The sequence below is a fragment of the Lampris incognitus genome, chromosome 1 (genome assembly GCF_029633865.1).
Source record: "Lampris incognitus isolate fLamInc1 chromosome 1, fLamInc1.hap2, whole genome shotgun sequence".
Lineage (NCBI taxonomy): Eukaryota > Metazoa > Chordata > Actinopteri > Lampriformes > Lampridae > Lampris > Lampris incognitus.
The window spans coordinates 70,297,635-70,317,400 of NC_079211.1; positions in this window are offsets into that span (position 1 = coordinate 70,297,635).

The following is a 19,766-nucleotide window of genomic DNA, read 5'->3' on the forward strand; positions in this document are numbered from 1 at the left end:
AGTGACGGACAGTTTCCAGTAGGATCACTTCACTGACACGAACCAGAGGTCGTGACCGACAGTCTCCAGTAGGATCACTTCACTGACATGAACCAGAGGTAGTGACCGACAGTCTCCAGTAGGATCAATTCACTGACATGAGCCAGAGGTAGTGACGGACAGTCTCCAGTAGGATCACTTCACTGACATGAACCAGAGGAAGTGACGGACAGTTTCCAGTAGGATCACTTCACTGACATGAACCAGAGGTAGTGACCGACAGTCTCCAGTAGGATCACTTCACTGACATGAACCAGAGGTAGTGACGGACAGTCTCCAGTACGATCACGTCACTGACATGAACCAGAGGAAGTGACGGACAGTTTCCAGTAGGATCACTTCACTGACACGAACCAGAGGTCGCGACCGACAGTCTCCAGTAGGATCACTTCACTGACATGAACCAGAGGTCGTGACGGACAGTCTCCAGTAGGATCACTTCACTGTCATGAACCAATAGTAGTGACGGACAGCCTCCAGTAGGATCACTCACTGAGATGAACCAGAGGTCGTGACTGACAGTCTCCAGTAGGATCACTTCACGAACATGAACCAGAGGTAGTGACGGACAGTCTCCAGTAGATCACTTCACTGACATGAACCAATAGTAGTGACGGACAGTCTCCAGTAGGATCACTTCACTGACATGAATCAGAGGTCGTGACCGACAGTCTCCAGTAGGATCACTTCACTGACATGAACCAGAGGTAGTGACATACAGTTTCCAGTAGGATCACTTCACTGACATTAACCATAGGTAGTGACGGACAGTTTCCAGTAGGATCACTTCACTGACACGAACCAGAGGTCGTGACCGACAGTCTCCAGTAGGATCACTTCACTGACATGAACCAGAGGTAGTGACCGACAGTCTCCAGTAGGATCAATTCACTGACATGAGCCAGAGGTAGTGACGGACAGTCTCCAGTACGATCACGTCACTGACATGAACCAGAGGAAGTGACGGACAGTTTCCAGTAGGATCACTTCACTGACATGAACCAGAGGTAGTGACGGACAGTCTCCAGTAGGATCACGTCACTGACATGAACCAGAAGTAGTGACGGACAGTCTCCAGTAGGATCACTTCACTGACATGAACCAGAGGTAGTGACGGACAGTCTCCAGTAGGATCACGTCACTGACATGAACCAGGGGTCGTGACGGACAGTCTCCAGTAGGATCACTTCACTGTCATGAACCAATAGTAGTGACGGACAGCCTCCAGTAGGATCACTCACTGAGATGAACCAGAGGTCGTGACTGACAGTCTCCAGTAGGATCACTTCACGGACATGAACCAGAGGTAGTGACGGACAGTCTCCAGTAGATCACTTCACTGACATGAACCAATAGTAGTGACGGACAGTCTCCAGTAGGATCACTTCACTGACATGAACCAGAGTTCGTGACCGACAGTCTCCAGTAGGATCACTTCACTGACATGAACCAGAGGTAGTTACATACAGTTTCCAGTAGGATCACTTCACTGACATTAACCATAGGTAGTGACGGACAGTCTCCAGTAGGATCACTTCACTGACATGAACCAGAGGAAGTGACGGACAGTTTCCAGTAGGATCACTTCACTGACATGAACCAGAGGTAGTGACCGACAGTCTCCAGTAGGATCACTTCACTGACATGAACCAGAGGTAGTGACGGACAGTCTCCAGTACGATCACGTCACTGACATGAACCAGAGGAAGTGACGGACAGTTTCCAGTAGGATCACTTCACTGACACGAACCAGAGGTCGTGACCGACAGTCTCCAGTAGGATCACTTCACTGACATGAACCAGAGGTCGTGACGGACAGTCTCCAGTAGGATCACTTCACTGTCATGAACCAATAGTAGTGACGGACAGCCTCCAGTAGGATCACTCACTGAGATGAACCAGAGGTCGTGACTGACAGTCTCCAGTAGGATCACTTCACGAACATGAACCAGAGGTAGTGACGGACAGTCTCCAGTAGATCACTTCACTGACATGAACCAATAGTAGTGACGGACAGTCTCCAGTAGGATCACTTCACTGACATGAATCAGAGGTCGTGACCGACAGTCTCCAGTAGGATCACTTCACTGACATGAACCAGAGGTAGTGACATACAGTTTCCAGTAGGATCACTTCACTGACATTAACCATAGGTAGTGACGGACAGTTTCCAGTAGGATCACTTCACTGACACGAACCAGAGGTCGTGACCGACAGTCTCCAGTAGGATCACTTCACTGAAATGAACAAGAGGTAGTGACGGACAGTCTCCACTAGGATCACTTCACTGACATGAAGTAGTGTCAGTGACGGACAGTCTCCACTAGGATCACTTCACTGACATGAACTAGAGGTAGTGACGGACAGTCTCCAGTAGGATCACCTCACTGACATGAACCAGAGGTAGTGACGGACAGTCTCCAGTAGGATCACTTCACTGATATGAACCAGAGGTAGTGACGGACAGTCTCCACTAGGATCACTTCACTGACATGAACTAGAGGTAGTGACGGACAGTCTCCAGTATGATCACTTCACTGACATGAACCAGAGGTCCTGACCGACAGTCTCCAGTAGGATCACTTCACTGACATGAACCAGAAGTAGTGACGGACAGTCTCCAGTAGGATCACTTCACTGACATGAACCAGAGGTAGTGACGGACAGTCTCCAGTAGGATCACGTCACTGACATGAACCAGAGGTCGTGACGGACAGTCTCCAGTAGGATCACTTCACTGTCATGAACCAATAGTAGTGACGGACAGCCTTCAGTAGGATCACTCACTGAGATGAACCAGAGGTCGTGACTGACAGTCTCCAGTAGGATCACTTCACGGACATGAACCAGAGGTAGTGACGGACAGTCTCCAGTAGATCACTTCCCTGACATGAACCAATAGTAGTGACGGACAGTCTCCAGTAGGATCACTTCACTGACATGAACCAGAGGTCGTGACCGACAGTCTCCAGTAGGATCACTTCACTGACATGAACCAGAGGTAGTGACATACAGTTTCCAGTAGGATCACTTCACTGACATTAACCATAGGTAGTGACGGACAGTCTCCAGTAGGATCATTTCACTGACATGAACCAGAGGAAGTGACGGACAGTTTCCAGTAGGATCACTTCACTGACATGAACCAGAGGTAGTGACCGACAATCTCCAGTAGGATCACTTCACTGACATGAACCAGAGGTAGTGACGGACAGTCTCCAGTACGATCACGTCACTGACATGAACCAATAGTAGTGACGGACAGTTTCCAGTACGATCACTTCACTGACACGAACCAGAGGTCGTGACCGACAGTCTCCAGTAGGATCACTTCACTGACATGAACCATAGGTAGTGACGGAAAGTCTACAGTAGGATCACTTCACTGACATGAACCTGAGGAAGTGACGGACAGTCTCCAGTACGATCACGTCACTGACATGAACCAGAGGAAGTGACGGACAGTTTCCAGTAGGATCACTTCACTGACACGAACCAGAGGTCGTGACCGACAGGCTCCAGTAGGATCACTTCACTGACATGAACCAGAGGTAGTGACCGACAGTCTCCAGTAGGATCAATTCACTGACATGAGCCAGAGGTAGTGACGGACAGTCTCCAGTACGATCACGTCACTGACATGAACCAGAGGAAGTGACGGACAGTTTCCAGTAGGATCACTTCACTGACATGAACCAGAGGTAGTGACATACAGTCTCCAGTAGGATCACTTCACTGACATGAACCAGAGGAAGTGACGGACAGTTTCCAGTAGGATCACTTCACTGACATGAACCAGAGGTAGTGACGGACAGTCTCCAGTAGGATCACTTCACTGACATGATCTAGAGGTAATGACGGACAGTCTCCCGTAGGATCACTTCACTGACATGAACTAGAGGTAGTGACGGACAGTCTCCAGTAGGATCACGTCACTGACATGAACCAGAAGTAGTGACGGACAATCTCCACTAGGATCACTTCACTGACATGAACTAGAGGTAGTGACGGAGAGTCTCCAGTAGGATCACTTCATTGACATGAACTAGATGTAGTGACGGACAGTCCCCCGTAGGATCACTTCACTGACATGAACTAGAGGGAGTGACGGACAGTCTCCAGTAGGATCACTTCATTGACATGAACCAGAGGTAGTGACGGACAGTCTCCATTAGGATCAGTTCATTGACATGAACCAGAGGTCGTGACGGACAGTCTCCAGTAGGATCACGTCACTGACATGGACCAGAGGTAATGACGGACAGTCTCCACTAGGATCACTTCACTGACATGAACCAGAGGTAGTGACGGACAGTCTCCAGTAGGATCACTTCACTGACATGAACCAGAGGTAGTGACGGACAGTCTCCACTAGGATCACGTCACTGACATGAACCAGAGGTCGTGACGGACAGTGTCCAGTAGGATCACTTCACTGACATGAACCAGAAGTAGTGACGGACAGTCTCCAGTAGGATCACTTCACTGACATGAACCAGAGGTAGTGACGGACAGTCTCCAGTAGGATCACGTCACTGACATGAACCAGAGGTCGTGACGGACAGTCTCCAGTAGGATCACTTCACTGTCATGAACCAATAGTAGTGACGGACAGCCTCCAGTAGGATCACTCACTGAGATGAACCAGAGGTCGTGACTGACAGTCTCCAGTAGGATCACTTCACGGACATGAACCAGAGGTAGTGACGGACAGTCTCCAGTAGATCACTTCACTGACATGAACCAATAGTAGTGACGGACAGTCTCCAGTAGGATCACTTCACTGACATGAACCAGAGTTCGTGACCGACAGTCTCCAGTAGGATCACTTCACTGACATGAACCAGAGGTAGTGACATACAGTTTCCAGTAGGATCACTTCACTGACATTAACCATAGGTAGTGACGGACAGTCTCCAGTAGGATCACTTCACTCACATGAACCAGAGGAAGTGACGGACAGTTTCCAGTAGGATCCCTTCACTGACATGAACCAGAGGTAGTGACCGACAGTCTCCAGTAGGATCACTTCACTGACATGAACCAGAGGTAGTGACGGACAGTCTCCAGTACGATCACGTCACTGACATGAACCAGAGGAAGTGACGGACAGTTTCCAGTAGGATCACTTCACTGACACGAACCAGAGGTCGTGACCGACAGTCTCCAGTAGGATCACTTCACTGACATGAACCAGAGGTCGTGACGGACAGTCTCCAGTAGGATCACTTCACTGTCATGAACCAATAGTAGTGACGGACAGCCTCCAGTAGGATCACTCACTGAGATGAACCAGAGGTCGTGACGGACAGTCTCCAGTAGATCACTTCACTTACATGAACCAATAGTAGTGACGGACAGTCTCCAGTAGGATCACTTCACTGACATGAATCAGAGGTCGTGACCGACAGTCTCCAGTAGGATCACTTCACTGACATGAACCAGAGGTAGTGACATACAGTTTCCAGTAGGATCACTTCACTGACATTAACCATAGGTAGTGACGGACAGTTTCCAGTAGGATCACTTCACTGACACGAACCAGAGGTCGTGACCGACAGTCTCCAGTAGGATCACTTCACTGAAATGAACAAGAGGTAGTGACGGACAGTCTCCACTAGGATCACTTCACTGACATGAAGCAGTGTCAGTGACGGACAGTCTCCACTAGGATCACTTCACTGACATGAACTAGAGGTAGTGACGGACAGTCTCCAGTAGGATCACGTCACTGACATGAACCAGAAGTAGTGACGGACAGTCTCCAGTAGGATCACTTCACTGACATGAACCAGAGGTAGTGACGGACAGTCTCCAGTAGGATCACGTCACTGACATGAACCAGGGGTCGTGACGGACAGTCTCCAGTAGGATCACTTCACTGTCATGAACCAATAGTAGTGACGGACAGCCTCCAGTAGGATCACTCACTGAGATGAACCAGAGGTCGTGACTGACAGTCTCCAGTAGGATCACTTCACGGACATGAACCAGAGGTAGTGACGGACAGTCTCCAGTAGATCACTTCACTGACATGAACCAATAGTAGTGACGGACAGTCTCCAGTAGGATCACTTCACTGACATGAACCAGAGTTCGTGACCGACAGTCTCCAGTAGGATCACTTCACTGACATGAACCAGAGGTAGTTACATACAGTTTCCAGTAGGATCACTTCACTGACATTAACCATAGGTAGTGACGGACAGTCTCCAGTAGGATCACTTCACTGACATGAACCAGAGGAAGTGACGGACAGTTTCCAGTAGGATCACTTCACTGACATGAACCAGAGGTAGTGACCGACAGTCTCCAGTAGGATCACTTCACTGACATGAACCAGAGGTAGTGACGGACAGTCTCCAGTACGATCACGTCACTGACATGAACCAGAGGAAGTGACGGACAGTTTCCAGTAGGATCACTTCACTGACACGAACCAGAGGTCGTGACCGACAGTCTCCAGTAGGATCACTTCACTGACATGAACCAGAGGTCGTGACGGACAGTCTCCAGTAGGATCACTTCACTGTCATGAACCAATAGTAGTGACGGACAGCCTCCAGTAGGATCACTCACTGAGATGAACCAGAGGTCGTGACTGACAGTCTCCAGTAGGATCACTTCACGAACATGAACCAGAGGTAGTGACGGACAGTCTCCAGTAGATCACTTCACTGACATGAACCAATAGTAGTGACGGACAGTCTCCAGTAGGATCACTTCACTGACATGAATCAGAGGTCGTGACCGACAGTCTCCAGTAGGATCACTTCACTGACATGAACCAGAGGTAGTGACATACAGTTTCCAGTAGGATCACTTCACTGACATTAACCATAGGTAGTGACGGACAGTTTCCAGTAGGATCACTTCACTGACACGAACCAGAGGTCGTGACCGACAGTCTCCAGTAGGATCACTTCACTGAAATGAACAAGAGGTAGTGACGGACAGTCTCCACTAGGATCACTTCACTGACATGAAGTAGTGTCAGTGACGGACAGTCTCCACTAGGATCACTTCACTGACATGAACTAGAGGTAGTGACGGACAGTCTCCAGTAGGATCACCTCACTGACATGAACCAGAGGTAGTGACGGACAGTCTCCAGTAGGATCACTTCACTGATATGAACCAGAGGTAGTGACGGACAGTCTCCACTAGGATCACTTCACTGACATGAACTAGAGGTAGTGACGGACAGTCTCCAGTATGATCACTTCACTGACATGAACCAGAGGTCCTGACCGACAGTCTCCAGTAGGATCACTTCACTGACATGAACCAGAAGTAGTGACGGACAGTCTCCAGTAGGATCACTTCACTGACATGAACCAGAGGTAGTGACGGACAGTCTCCAGTAGGATCACGTCACTGACATGAACCAGAGGTCGTGACGGACAGTCTCCAGTAGGATCACTTCACTGTCATGAACCAATAGTAGTGACGGACAGCCTTCAGTAGGATCACTCACTGAGATGAACCAGAGGTCGTGACTGACAGTCTCCAGTAGGATCACTTCACGGACATGAACCAGAGGTAGTGACGGACAGTCTCCAGTAGATCACTTCCCTGACATGAACCAATAGTAGTGACGGACAGTCTCCAGTAGGATCACTTCACTGACATGAACCAGAGGTCGTGACCGACAGTCTCCAGTAGGATCACTTCACTGACATGAACCAGAGGTAGTGACATACAGTTTCCAGTAGGATCACTTCACTGACATTAACCATAGGTAGTGACGGACAGTCTCCAGTAGGATCATTTCACTGACATGAACCAGAGGAAGTGACGGACAGTTTCCAGTAGGATCACTTCACTGACATGAACCAGAGGTAGTGACCGACAATCTCCAGTAGGATCACTTCACTGACATGAACCAGAGGTAGTGACGGACAGTCTCCAGTACGATCACGTCACTGACATGAACCAATAGTAGTGACGGACAGTTTCCAGTACGATCACTTCACTGACACGAACCAGAGGTCGTGACCGACAGTCTCCAGTAGGATCACTTCACTGACATGAACCATAGGTAGTGACGGAAAGTCTACAGTAGGATCACTTCACTGACATGAACCTGAGGAAGTGACGGACAGTCTCCAGTACGATCACGTCACTGACATGAACCAGAGGAAGTGACGGACAGTTTCCAGTAGGATCACTTCACTGACACGAACCAGAGGTCGTGACCGACAGGCTCCAGTAGGATCACTTCACTGACATGAACCAGAGGTAGTGACCGACAGTCTCCAGTAGGATCAATTCACTGACATGAGCCAGAGGTAGTGACGGACAGTCTCCAGTACGATCACGTCACTGACATGAACCAGAGGAAGTGACGGACAGTTTCCAGTAGGATCACTTCACTGACATGAACCAGAGGTAGTGACATACAGTCTCCAGTAGGATCACTTCACTGACATGAACCAGAGGAAGTGACGGACAGTTTCCAGTAGGATCACTTCACTGACATGAACCAGAGGTAGTGACGGACAGTCTCCAGTAGGATCACTTCACTGACATGATCTAGAGGTAATGACGGACAGTCTCCCGTAGGATCACTTCACTGACATGAACTAGAGGTAGTGACGGACAGTCTCCAGTAGGATCACGTCACTGACATGAACCAGAAGTAGTGACGGACAATCTCCACTAGGATCACTTCACTGACATGAACTAGAGGTAGTGACGGAGAGTCTCCATTAGGATCACTTCATTGACATGAACTAGATGTAGTGACGGACAGTCCCCCGTAGGATCACTTCACTGACATGAACTAGAGGGAGTGACGGACAGTCTCCAGTAGGATCACTTCATTGACATGAACCAGAGGTAGTGACGGACAGTCTCCATTAGGATCAGTTCATTGACATGAACCAGAGGTCGTGACGGACAGTCTCCAGTAGGATCACGTCACTGACATGGACCAGAGGTAATGACGGACAGTCTCCACTAGGATCACTTCACTGACATGAACCAGAGGTAGTGACGGACAGTCTCCAGTAGGATCACTTCACTGACATGAACCAGAGGTAGTGACGGACAGTCTCCACTAGGATCACGTCACTGACATGAACCAGAGGTCGTGACGGACAGTGTCCAGTAGGATCACTTCACTGACATGAACCAGAAGTAGTGACGGACAGTCTCCAGTAGGATCACTTCACTGACATGAACCAGAGGTAGTGACGGACAGTCTCCAGTAGGATCACGTCACTGACATGAACCAGAGGTCGTGACGGACAGTCTCCAGTAGGATCACTTCACTGTCATGAACCAATAGTAGTGACGGACAGCCTCCAGTAGGATCACTCACTGAGATGAACCAGAGGTCGTGACTGACAGTCTCCAGTAGGATCACTTCACGGACATGAACCAGAGGTAGTGACGGACAGTCTCCAGTAGATCACTTCACTGACATGAACCAATAGTAGTGACGGACAGTCTCCAGTAGGATCACTTCACTGACATGAACCAGAGTTCGTGACCGACAGTCTCCAGTAGGATCACTTCACTGACATGAACCAGAGGTAGTGACATACAGTTTCCAGTAGGATCACTTCACTGACATTAACCATAGGTAGTGACGGACAGTCTCCAGTAGGATCACTTCACTCACATGAACCAGAGGAAGTGACGGACAGTTTCCAGTAGGATCCCTTCACTGACATGAACCAGAGGTAGTGACCGACAGTCTCCAGTAGGATCACTTCACTGACATGAACCAGAGGTAGTGACGGACAGTCTCCAGTACGATCACGTCACTGACATGAACCAGAGGAAGTGACGGACAGTTTCCAGTAGGATCACTTCACTGACACGAACCAGAGGTCGTGACCGACAGTCTCCAGTAGGATCACTTCACTGACATGAACCAGAGGTCGTGACGGACAGTCTCCAGTAGGATCACTTCACTGTCATGAACCAATAGTAGTGACGGACAGCCTCCAGTAGGATCACTCACTGAGATGAACCAGAGGTCGTGACGGACAGTCTCCAGTAGATCACTTCACTTACATGAACCAATAGTAGTGACGGACAGTCTCCAGTAGGATCACTTCACTGACATGAATCAGAGGTCGTGACCGACAGTCTCCAGTAGGATCACTTCACTGACATGAACCAGAGGTAGTGACATACAGTTTCCAGTAGGATCACTTCACTGACATTAACCATAGGTAGTGACGGACAGTTTCCAGTAGGATCACTTCACTGACACGAACCAGAGGTCGTGACCGACAGTCTCCAGTAGGATCACTTCACTGAAATGAACAAGAGGTAGTGACGGACAGTCTCCACTAGGATCACTTCACTGACATGAAGCAGTGTCAGTGACGGACAGTCTCCACTAGGATCACTTCACTGACATGAACTAGAGGTAGTGACGGACAGTCTCCAGTAGGATCACCTCACTGACATGAACCAGAGGTAGTGACGGACAGTCTCCAGTAGGATCACTTCACTGATATGAACCAGAGGTAGTGACGGACAGTCTCCACTAGGATCACTTCACTGACATGAACTAGAGGTAGTGACGGACAGTCTCCAGTATGATCACTTCACTGACATGAACCAGAGGTCCTGACCGACAGTCTCCAGTAGGATCACTTCACTGACATGAACCAGAAGTAGTGACGGACAGTCTCCAGTAGGATCACTTCACTGACATGAACCAGAGGTAGTGACGGACAGTCTCCAGTAGGATCACGTCACTGACATGAACCAGAGGTCGTGACGGACAGTCTCCAGTAGGATCACTTCACTGTCATGAACCAATAGTAGTGACGGACAGCCTTCAGTAGGATCACTCACTGAGATGAACCAGAGGTCGTGACTGACAGTCTCCAGTAGGATCACTTCACGGACATGAACCAGAGGTAGTGACGGACAGTCTCCAGTAGATCACTTCCCTGACATGAACCAATAGTAGTGACGGACAGTCTCCAGTAGGATCACTTCACTGACATGAACCAGAGGTCGTGACCGACAGTCTCCAGTAGGATCACTTCACTGACATGAACCAGAGGTAGTGATATACAGTTTCCAGTAGGATCACTTCACTGACATTAACCATAGGTAGTGACGGACAGTCTCCAGTAGGATCACTTCACTGACATGAACCAGAGGAAGTGACGGACAGTTTCCAGTAGGATCACTTCACTGACATGAACCAGAGGTAGTGACCGACAATCTCCAGTAGGATCACTTCACTGACATGAACCAGAGGTAGTGACGGACAGTCTCCAGTACGATCACGTCACTGACATGAACCAGAGGAAGTGACGGACAGTTTCCAGTACGATCACTTCACTGACACGAACCAGAGGTCGTGACCGACAGTCTCCAGTAGGATCACTTCACTGACATGAACCATAGGTAGTGACGGAAAGTCTCCAGTAGGATCACTTCACTGACATGAACCTGAGGAAGTGACGGACAGTTTCCAGTAGGATCACGTCACTGACATGAACCAGAGGTCGTGACGGACAGTCTCCGGTAGGATCACTTCACTGACATGAACCAGAGGTAATGACGGACAGCCTCCACTAGGATCACTTCACTGACATGAAGCAGAGGCAGTGACGGACATTCTCCAGTAGGATCACTTCACTGACATGAACCAGAGGTAGTGACCGACAGTCTCCAGTAGGATCACTTCACTGACATGAACCAGAGGTAGTGACGGACAGTCTCCAGTACGATCACGTCACTGACATGAACCAGAGGAAGTGACGGACAGTCTCCACTAGGATCACTTCACTGACATGAACCAGAGGTAGTGACGGACAGTCTCCAGTAGGATCACTTCACTGACATGAACCAGAGGTAGTGACGGACAGTCTCCAGTACGATCACGTCACTGACATGAACCAGAGGAAGTGACGAACAGTTTCCAGTAGGATCACTTCACTGACACGAACCAGAGGTCGTGACCGACAGTCTCCAGTAGGATCACTTCACTGACATGAACCATAGGTAGTGACGGAAAGTCTCCAGTAGGATCACTTCACTGACATGAACCTGAGGAAGTGACGGACAGTTTCCAGTAGGATCACGTCACTGACATGAACCAGAGGTCGTGACGGACAGTCTCCGGTAGGATCACTTCACTGACATGAACCAGAGGTAATGACGGACAGCCTCCACTAGGATCACTTCACTGACATGAAGCAGAGGCAGTGACGGACAGTCTCCAGTAGGATCACTTCACTGACATGAACCAGAGGTAGTGACCGACAGTCTCCAGTAGGATCACTTCACTGACATGAACCAGAGGTAGTGACAGACAGTCTCCAGTACGATCACGTCACTGACATGAATCAGAGGAAGTGACGGACAGTTTCCAGTAGGATCACTTCACTGACACAAACCAGAGGTCGTGACCGACAGGCTCCAGTAGGATCACTTCACTGACATGAACCAGAGGTAGTGACCGACAGTCTCCAGTAGGATCAATTCACTGACATGAGCCAGAGGTAGTGACGGACAGTCTCCAGTACGATCACGTCACTGACATGAACCAGAGGAAGTGACGGACAGTTTCCAGTAGGATCACTTCACTGACATGAACCAGAGGTAGTGACATACAGTTTCCAGTAGGATCACTTCACTGACATTAACCATAGGTAGTGACGGACAGTCTCCAGTAGGATCACTTCACTGACATGAACCAGAGGAAGTGACGGACAGTTTCCAGTAGGATCACTTCACTGACATGAACCAGAGGTAGTGACGGACAGTCTCCAGTAGGATCACTTCACTGACATGATCTAGAGGTAATGACGGACAGTCTCCCGTAGGATCACTTCACTGACATGAACTAGAGGTAGTGACGGACAGTCTCCAGTAGGATCACGTCACTGACATGAACCAGAAGTAGTGACGGACAATCTTCACTAGGATCACTTCACTGACATGAACTAGAGGTAGTGACGGACAGTCTCCAGTAGGATCACTTCATTGACATGAACTAGATGTAGTGACGGACAGTCCCCCGTAGGATCACTTCACTGACATGAACTAGAGGGAGTGACGGACAGTCTCCAGTAGGATCACTTCATTGACATGAACCAGAGGTAGTGACGGACAGTCTCCAATAGGATCAGTTCATTGACATGAACCAGAGGTCGTGACGGACAGTCTCCAGTAGGATCACGTCACTGACATGGACCAGAGGTAATGACGGACAGTCTCCACTAGGATCACTTCACTGACATGAACCAGAGGTAGTGACGGACAGTCTCCAGTAGGATCACTTCACTGACATGAACCAGAGGTAGTGACGGACAGTCTCCACTAGGATCACGTCACTGACATGAACCAGAGGTCGTGACGGACAGTGTCCAGTAGGATCACTTCACTGACATGAACCAGAAGTTGTGACGGACAGTCTCCAGTAGGATCACTTCACTGACATGAACCAGAGGTAGTGACGGACAGTCTCCAGTAGGATCACGTCACTGACATGAACCAGAGTTCGTGACGGACAGTCTCCAGTAGGATCACTTCACTGTCATGAACCAATAGTAGTGACGGACAGCCTCCAGTAGGATCACTCACTGAGATGAACCAGAGGTCGTGACTGACAGTCTCCAGTAGGATCACTTCACGGACATGAACCAGAGGTAGTGACGGACAGTCTCCAGTAGATCACTTCACTGACATGAACCAATAGTAGTGACGGACAGTCTCCAGTAGGATCACTTCACTGACATGAACCAGAGTTCGTGACCGACAGTCTCCAGTAGGATCACTTCACTGACATGAACCAGAGGTAGTGACATACAGTTTCCAGTAGGATCACTTCACTGACATTAACCATAGGTAGTGACGGACAGTCTCCAGTAGGATCACTTCACTGACATGAACCAGAGGAAGTGACGGACAGTTTCCAGTAGGATCACTTCACTGACATGAACCAGAGGTAGTGACCGACAGTCTCCAGTAGGATCACTTCACTGACATGAACCAGAGGTAGTGACGGAGAGTCTCCAGTACGATCACGTCACTGACATGAACCAGAGGAAGTGACGGACAGTTTCCAGTAGGATCACTTCACTGACACGAACCAGATGTCGTGACCGACAGTCTCCAGTAGGATCACTTCACTGACATGAACCAGAGGTCGTGACGGACAGTCTCCAGTAGGATCACTTCACTGTCATGAACCAATAGTAGTGACGGACAGCCTTCAGTAGGATCACTCACTGAGATGAACCAGAGGTCGTGACTGACAGTCTCCAGTAGGATCACTTCACGGACATGAACCAGAGGTAGTGACGGACAGTCTCCAGTAGATCACTTCCCTGACATGAACCAATAGTAGTGACGGACAGTCTCCAGTAGGATCACTTCACTGACATGAACCAGAGGTCGTGACCGACAGTCTCCAGTAGGATCACTTCACTGACATGAACCAGAGGTAGTGATATACAGTTTCCAGTAGGATCACTTCACTGACATTAACCATAGGTAGTGACGGACAGTCTCCAGTAGGATCACTTCACTGACATGAACCAGAGGAAGTGACGGACAGTTTCCAGTAGGATCACTTCACTGACATGAACCAGAGGTAGTGACCGACAATCTCCAGTAGGATCACTTCACTGACATGAACCAGAGGTAGTGACGGACAGTCTCCAGTACGATCACGTCACTGACATGAACCAGAGGAAGTGACGGACAGTTTCCAGTACGATCACTTCACTGACACGAACCAGAGGTCGTGACCGACAGTCTCCAGTAGGATCACTTCACTGACATGAACCATAGGTAGTGACGGAAAGTCTCCAGTAGGATCACTTCACTGACATGAACCTGAGGAAGTGACGGACAGTTTCCAGTAGGATCACGTCACTGACATGAACCAGAGGTCGTGACGGACAGTCTCCGGTAGGATCACTTCACTGACATGAACCAGAGGTAATGACGGACAGCCTCCACTAGGATCACTTCACTGACATGAAGCAGAGGCAGTGACGGACAGTCTCCAGTAGGATCACTTCACTGACATGAACCAGAGGTAGTGACCGACAGTCTCCAGTAGGATCACTTCACTGACATGAACCAGAGGTAGTGACGGACAGTCTCCAGTACGATCACGTCACTGACATGAACCAGAGGAAGTGACGGACAGTCTCCACTAGGATCACTTCACTGACATGAACCAGAGGTAGTGACGGACAGTCTCCAGTAGGATCACTTCACTGACATGAACCAGAGGTAGTGACGGACAGTCTCCAGTACGATCACGTCACTGACATGAACCAGAGGAAGTGACGGACAGTTTCCAGTAGGATCACTTCACTGACACGAACCAGAGGTCGTGACCGACAGTCTCCAGTAGGATCACTTCACTGACATGAACCATAGGTAGTGACGGAAAGTCTCCAGTAGGATCACTTCACTGACATGAACCTGAGGAAGTGACGGACAGTTTCCAGTAGGATCACGTCACTGACATGAACCAGAGGTCGTGACGGACAGTCTCCGGTAGGATCACTTCACTGACATGAACCAGAGGTAATGACGGACAGCCTCCACTAGGATCACTTCACTGACATGAAGCAGAGGCAGTGACGTACAGTCTCCAGTAGGATCACTTCACTGACATGAACCAGAGGTAGTGACCGACAGTCTCCAGTAGGATCACTTCACTGACATGAACCAGAGGTAGTGACAGACAGTCTCCAGTACGATCACGTCACTGACATGAATCAGAGGAAGTGACGGACAGTTTCCAGTAGGATCACTTCACTGACACAAACCAGAGGTCGTGACCGACAGGCTCCAGTAGGATCACTTCACTGACATGAACCAGAGGTAGTGACCGACAGTCTCCAGTAGGATCAATTCACTGACATGAGCCAGAGGTAGTGACAGACAGTCTCCAGTACGATCACGTCACTGACATGAACCAGAGGAAGTGACGGACAGTTTCCAGTAGGATCACTTCACTGACATGAACCAGAGGTAGTGACATACAGTTTCCAGTAGGATCACTTCACTGACATTAACCATAGGTAGTGACGGACAGTCTCCAGTAGGATCACTTCACTGACATGAACCAGAGGAAGTGACGGACAGTTTCCAGTAGGATCACTTCACTGACATGAACCAGAGGTAGTGACGGACAGTCTCCAGTAGGATCACTTCACTGACATGATCTAGAGGTAATGACGGACAGTCTCCCGTAGGATCACTTCACTGACATGAACTAGAGGTAGTGACGGACAGTCTCCAGTAGGATCACGTCACTGACATGAACCAGAAGTAGTGACGGACAATCTTCACTAGGATCACTTCACTGACATGAACTAGAGGTAGTGACGGACAGTCTCCAGTAGGATCACTTCATTGACATGAACTAGATGTAGTGACGGACAGTCCCCCGTAGGATCACTTCACTGACATGAACTAGAGGGAGTGACGGACAGTCTCCAGTAGGATCACTTCATTGACATGAACCAGAGGTAGTGACGGACAGTCTCCAATAGGATCAGTTCATTGACATGAACCAGAGGTCGTGACGGACAGTCTCCAGTAGGATCACGTCACTGACATGGACCAGAGGTAATGACGGACAGTCTCCACTAGGATCACTTCACTGACATGAACCAGAGGTAGTGACGGACAGTCTCCAGTAGGATCACTTCACTGACATGAACCAGAGGTAGTGACGGACAGTCTCCACTAGGATCACGTCACTGACATGAACCAGAGGTCGTGACGGACAGTGTCCAGTAGGATCACTTCACTGACATGAACCAGAAGTTGTGACGGACAGTCTCCAGTAGGATCACTTCACTGACATGAACCAGAGGTAGTGACGGACAGTCTCCAGTAGGATCACGTCACTGACATGAACCAGAGTTCGTGACGGACAGTCTCCAGTAGGATCACTTCACTGTCATGAACCAATAGTAGTGACGGACAGCCTCCAGTAGGATCACTCACTGAGATGAACCAGAGGTCGTGACTGACAGTCTCCAGTAGGATCACTTCACGGACATGAACCAGAGGTAGTGACGGACAGTCTCCAGTAGATCACTTCACTGACATGAACCAATAGTAGTGACGGACAGTCTCCAATAGGATCACTTCACTGACATGAACCAGAGTTCGTGACCGACAGTCTCCAGTAGGATCACTTCACTGACATGAACCAGAGGTAGTGACATACAGTTTCCAGTAGGATCACTTCACTGACATTAACCATAGGTAGTGACGGACAGTCTCCAGTAGGATCACTTCACTGACATGAACCAGAGGAAGTGACGGACAGTTTCCAGTAGGATCACTTCACTGACATGAACCAGAGGTAGTGACCGACAGTCTCCAGTAGGATCACTTCACTGACATGAACCAGAGGTAGTGACGGAGAGTCTCCAGTACGATCACGTCACTGACATGAACCAGAAGAAGTGACGGACAGTTTCCAGTAGGATCACTTCACTGACACGAACCAGATGTCGTGACCGACAGTCTCCAGTAGGATCACTTCACTGACATGAACCAGAGGTCGTGACGGACAGTCTCCAGTAGGATCACTTCACTGTCATGAACCAATAGTAGTGACGGACAGCCTCCAGTAGGATCACTCACTGAGATGAACCAGAGGTCGTGACTGACAGTCTCCAGTAGTATCACTTCACGAACATGAACCAGAGGTAGTGACGGACAGTCTCCAGTAGATCACTTCACTGACATGAACCAATAGTAGTGACGGACAGTCTCCAGTAGGATCACTTCACTGACATGAACCAGAGGTCCTGACCGACAGTCTCCAGTAGGATCACTTCACTGACATGAACCAGAGGTAGTGACATACAGTTTCCAGTAGGATCACTTCACTGACATTAACCATAGGTAGTGACGGACAGTTTCCAGTAGGATCACTTCACTGACACGAACCAGAGGTCGTGACCGACAGTCTCCAGTAGGATCACTTCACTGAAATGAACAAGAGGTAGTGACGGACAGTCTCCACTAGGATCACTTCACTGACATGAACTAGAGGTAGTGACGGACAGTCTCCAGTAGGATCACTTCACTGACATGAACCAGAGGTAGTGACGGACAGTCTCCAGTAGGATCACTTCACTGATATGAACCAGAGGTAGTGACGGACAGTCTCCAGTAGGATCACTTCACTGACATGAACCAGAGGTAGTGACGGACAGTCTCCAGTACGATCAGGTCACTGACATGAACCAGAGGAAGTGACGGACAGTTTCCAGTAGGATCACTTCACTGACACAAACCAGAGGTCGTGACCGACAGGCTCCAGTAGGATCACTTCACTGACATGAACCAGAGGTAGTGACCGACAGTCTCCAGTAGGATCAATTCACTGACATGAGCCAGAGGTAGTGACGGACAGTCTCCAGTAGGATCACGTCACTGACATGAACCAGAGGAAGTGACGGACAGTTTCCAGTAGGATCACTTCACTGACATGAACCAGAGGTAGTGACATACAGTTTCCAGTAGGATCACTTCACTGACATTAACCATAGGTAGTGACGGACAGTCTCCAGTAGGATCACTTCACTGACATGAACCAGAGGAAGTGACGGACAGTTTCCAGTAGGATCACTTCACTGACATGAACCAGAGGTAGTGACGGACAGTCTCCAGTAGGATCACTTCACTGACATGATCTAGAGGTAGTGACGGACAGTCTCCAGTGGGATCACGTCACTGACATGAACCAGAAGTAGTGACGGACAATCTCCACTAGGATCACTTCACTGACATGAACTAGAGGTAGTGACGGACAGTCTCCAGTAGGATCACTTAATTGACATGAACTAGAGGGAGTGACGGACAGTCTCCAGTAGGATCACTTCATTGACATGAACCAGAGGTAGTGACGGACAGTCTCCATTAGGATCAGTTCATTGACATGAACCAGAGGTCGTGACGGACAGTCTCCAGTAGGATCACGTCACTGACATGGACCAGAGGTAATGACGGACAGTCTCCACTAGGATCACTTCACTGACATGAACCAGAGGTAGTGACGGACAGTCTCCAGTAGGATCACTTCACTGACATGAACCAGAGGTAGTGACGGACAGTCTCCACTAGGATCACGTCACTGACATGAACCAGAGGTCGTGACGGACAGTCTCCAGTAGGATCACTTCACTGTCATGAACCAATAGTAGTGACGGACAGCCTCCAGTAGGATCACTCACTGAGATGAACCAGAGGTCGTGACTGACAGTCTCCAGTAGGATCACTCACTGAGATGAACCAGAGGTCGTGACTGACAGTCTCCAGTAGGATCACTTCACGAACATGAACCAGAGGTAGTGACGGACAGTCTCCAGTAGATCACTTCACTGACATGAACCAATAGTAGTGACGGACAGTCTCCAGTAGGATCACTTCACTGACATGAATCAGAGGTCGTGACCGACAGTCTCCAGTAGGATCACTTCACTGACATGAACCAGAGGTAGTGACATACAGTTTCCAGTAGGATCACTTCACTGACACGAACCAGAGGTCGTGACCGACAGTCTCCAGTAGGATCACTTCACTGAAATGAACAAGAGGTAGTGACGGACAGTCTCCACTAGGATCACTTCACTGACATGAACTAGAGGTAGTGACGGACAGTCTCCAGTAGGATCACTTCACTGACATGAACCAGAGGTAGTGACGGACAGTCTCCAGTAGGATCACTTCACTGATATGAACCAGAGGTA